The sequence below is a fragment of the Trachurus japonicus genome, chromosome 6 (assembly GCF_045865225.1).
Source record: "Trachurus japonicus isolate A0001 chromosome 6, Traja_1.0".
Taxonomy (NCBI): domain Eukaryota; kingdom Metazoa; phylum Chordata; class Actinopteri; order Carangiformes; family Carangidae; genus Trachurus; species Trachurus japonicus.
Window position 1 is genome coordinate 3,497,364 of NC_140912.1, and position 4,649 is coordinate 3,502,012.

Here is a 4,649-nt window from a genome sequence, read left to right on the forward strand (position 1 = left end):
AACAGCTTAAGTAGCTCAGAGATGTCCAAACACTCTAAATATTCTTCAATAATTAACCTAAAAATAGGACAGGGTGAGAGGAACAGTGCAAAATGTAGACACTAAAAACAGTGAGATAATATGTGATGAGTACATGTAATGTAGGTACAAATATGTGTTCAATTAGGCTATTTAAAAAAAAAAGAGCAATATTTGCATAGATTTTATATGAGTTGACATAGGGCAAGGATGGTGTACACCCTGGACAGGTCAGCAGTCAACATACAGAGACAAACAACTTGACACACTCATTCACGCCGATATGGGCAAATTGGAGTCACCACTCAACCAATAGTGTGCATGTCTTTGGACTATGGGAGGAAGCTAGAGAACCTTATAGAAGAACTTACAAACTCCACACATGGAGCCCAGGCCTGGGAGTCAAACCCAGAACCTCCTTGCTGAGGCAACCATTGTCCTTATGTCACTGGACATCGTACAACAAAATGTCCTCTTGAGATACTCGTATATCAACTAGTGTATTATTCTCACAGCCAAGTTGATCTTTACGTTTCCTCACCATGAATTGTATCTGTGGCTATAATCTGTATTCTTGTTCTCTTACATCCTTCTGCAATATTTATTACCTGATTGGAGGCACATGCAGTGTTCATGCTCTTACAGCATAGTGACAGTGGTATTTTTTCTTTTTATTGACTTACCCAAACCAATCATCAATCTCCATGCCTGAAACTGACATCAACCTACAAAATAATGTTTATATCAAATTAAAATGAATCTGGATATGTATCTTATTGGTCTGGTCTGATGATGGTTGCCTCTGCCTGCCTGGTCCAGACTGCATGTGTTTGGACTTCCAACACATGTTGACCTTGAGGCTTCAGCACATTCAATTCAACATGTATTAATTGATACTAGATTAAAGTCCCAATTGTAATCTTTACTTCAAGAAGGTTTATACCAACACTGAAAGGACTGCGTGTGACACAGACAGAGCAGCGTTAACCAGCTAAAAATAGAGCAACACAATAGGTAAATCTAAATAAAGAGAATAAGAAGCAGAATACTGCACTGCATATCAACTTATCAGTGATTTATTATTGGTTCAATTGTCCTCCTTTTGATAGGCTTTTTTAAAAATTTTGCAAATGGTTAATATTTAATAAGGATGAGGTGCAGGTCGGTTCAGTGGAGTTAGACACCATGCTTCATTAAATCCTAATGCTGCTGGTGTTTTTAAGACCCATCTCACTTCTGTTGCATCTTTGTACTCATCCTGTACCTATCCGTCAGCACAGTGCTCACATAAGCACATGAGGCTGACACGTCTAGTTAAAGTATTTCTGTTCACAGTATGTCTCACTAGTTGATTAACTCTGTAAAACCGGTTCTTTATCTCTCCCTGTTAGATGTGAAACCCAAACAATGGAATTATTTCTGCACGTTTAATACACAAACACACAGCAGTGGACTAACACACAGAAACAAATATTTATTTTGAGTTTAACATGAGTGTCTTGTAGCGTTTCTTAAAAACTGACATTGTAAAGACAAGCCATTTCCAATCCAGCAGATGATGGGGTCATTTGAACCAGACTTCAGCCTCTCTGCAGCTTTGCTTTGACCAACTGTAAATAAATACACATGGTCTCATGAGGCTTGTGTGTGAGTGTGTATATGAACACTGGCAGGAGGACTTGTACTCAGCAGCAGGATTACCACCCCCAGACTGGGACCACCCTGACTTCAACACGTAATCCCGGAGGAAGTGAGGCTTCATCACAGACTCACTTAAGGCAACTGCCTTCTACACACACGCACACACAGACTAGGAATAGTGTTGCAATTGAGTTTGGAGTTTGTGTCCTCATACACACAAACATACACAGAATTAATTAGAGCGCTCAAGCTAAAACAAACCAGTTACAATTTATACTGCACAGCTTTTCTTGTACAAATCCCACATGTCTGCTAAATGTGTTGTTGACAGAGTGACTGTGATGCATCGAAGTTGTGTTTGTGGGTCTCTGATGTAACATACATCTGCGCTTGAACAAATTTCTCCCAACATTCAGAAGAAGCTGAGGAAGGAAGTCACCTGATATTAGACCTCTCTGATAAGCGATGATAGGCTATATACATTTCTGTTTTTTGACATTTGAACTATTGATTTTCTATAATAAAAAGAAAGATAAAATACACCAAGTCTCATACTTGGAGGAGATATAAAACACGAGAGTGACGATGAGGGAGTGGGAAGAGAAGTGGGTTTGACCCTTAACTGGTCTCCATGTTGTTGTGAAATGATTCAAGTCAAATACTTGAATGTTTGTCAGAGGTCACACAACGGTATCATACAAGGAAAAACCTCAGAGGAAACTCTTAGCATGTCAGCTCCACCTGCTTTACTGGCCTCACTTAAGGTCATCAAAGCAATGACTAAATGTCGACCATAAGATCGATTACTTCTGAACTTCTTCACAGGAACCCAAGAAGATCATTTCCTCCTCTTTGACCACAGTGACTCTCCCTGTATTTCCAGCCCAACCGTTTTGGTAACAGTTTCTGGCCTCTGTGAAGCCCCATGCTGACTGAGGAATAATTGGAGAGGAGTCATCAGCCATAAACATTGTTGTTTTGTCAAACATTTGCTTTACACTAGCACCACTACAATATATTGCACACCTGCAACAGATTGAAACAGAGGTGAAGTTCATGAGCCATTCAAAAGTTTCCTTCTGCTGTCCATCAACTTTGATGCTTACGTAATGGCAGTATAAAAACAAACAAGAACAATTGTATACATTCAGAAAACAAGTCAACAGTGAACTGTTTATCAAATCAATATAAATTCCGTACTGACACAAGATATAAATCATGTGAACCTTTTGAACATTTACTACAGAAGATTATTCAGGATATAGAAAACGTATGTAGATGTAAACTTAAAATACATGATTGTACATTATCTACATCGCAGCACACGGGATGTCCAGTCGTCAATATGTGCATTAAGATCCAAAGTCTGTCAGGGCAGAGCCACGGACACAGGAAAAGTGACAATACAGGACCAGCATGTTGCATAACAGTGTCACGTACGCTGAGGTCTGCTATCAATTAGATGGAGGTGGGTGTTCATGGTGTGACACTGCTGACTGGCCTTTCACAACTCATTACATGGTGTCCAATCAGAGCGCAACTAGCATGACTGCTGTTTATTTATACACAGAGCTGGAAATGGCAGAGTGCAGGCAGCTGGGACAGAAACTCAAACACTGTAACAGTCCAGCACATTGTACTGCTGCAGAGGGTCCCAATCAACACCCTGCTGCTATTGACACAGACATATACAAGCTCTCTCCTACATGCACACACCTACACATGAAAAAAAAAAAAAAAAAAAGCATGAGTGTGCAGTATTTTAATAGGGTGCTTTCTTTGTTTCCTCTGAGCTGACATAACCTTTACTGCTGTGATAATATTTTCTCCAACATCAATAACATTTCTCATTGTTTTTATTATAATAGCATCACATTTTATATTACATTTTATGAGGCTTCACAGGCTTTTCTATGGCGGCTGAAATTCTAGTGGGCAAAATAACATCTTTTCTCATTTATATAGAGAGCTAAATGTGCAACAAGTCAGAAAATGTGTAGTTAGTTTGCTGAAAATGCAACACATAAGACAGTGTATTGTAGCTCAATCATGAAATTATGTTTGGAGCACCTTAAAGGCCAATGGCGTTATAAAATAACTAAAATATACTATAAGACAAGTATAGTAAATAATTGAGACAAGATATATAGCCACATGAATAAATGAAAATAAAAAAAGAGTCAGATAAAGGTGTTGAGGTAGTGTGTATATAGGAATAAATAGTCTATCCATCTATCTATGTCACAAAGAGACATGTAGAGAGACAGTACACATATTCAAAAAGCGATACACAAAAGGTAACATCAAAAAATAAATTTATTACAGTATTAGCAACTTGATTCAACATTATAACATGTTCATGCAAATTTAAGAACAGCACAATAAAATAAAAATATCTCTGTTTGACTCATGTTCAGAGGCATCTGTATACAGCACATACACACAAAAGCCATTATGTTCCCCCCATGTTCACGTCTGAACCTTGTGTTTCCAGTAGGTCATCTATGCCAGCTAACATCATGCTAATATAAGTGCTAAATATTACGTGACTTGTGGTTTAGACTTGATTCCCAAATGCTTAATCTGCTGCACCGTCACCACATCATTAGATATAGTAACATTCCATTTTGTCCATAACACACCTCCCTACACTATGCTGGAGTACACTACAGTCTACAGTATATGAGCTCTGCACTATTACATCAGTACACATATTATCATGATGCACTCTGGGATACTGAATCTACTATAGGCCTATAGAGTGTAATACCTCTAGTTACGTACACACTTAGACCTTGTATAGTGAGCTGATTTCAGACAGAGCCACGGTCACAGCAGCTAAACCAGGCCAAGTCATAGGCTCATGAATGTTGTTAACATACTGTGTCTTCAGCTTTACAACAAAGCACACCAATGTAAATGTCAGTACAGTTTGTCATGGTGGAAGTTGGGTAACAGCAGTAGCCTATGGTAAGATAACACACTATTTC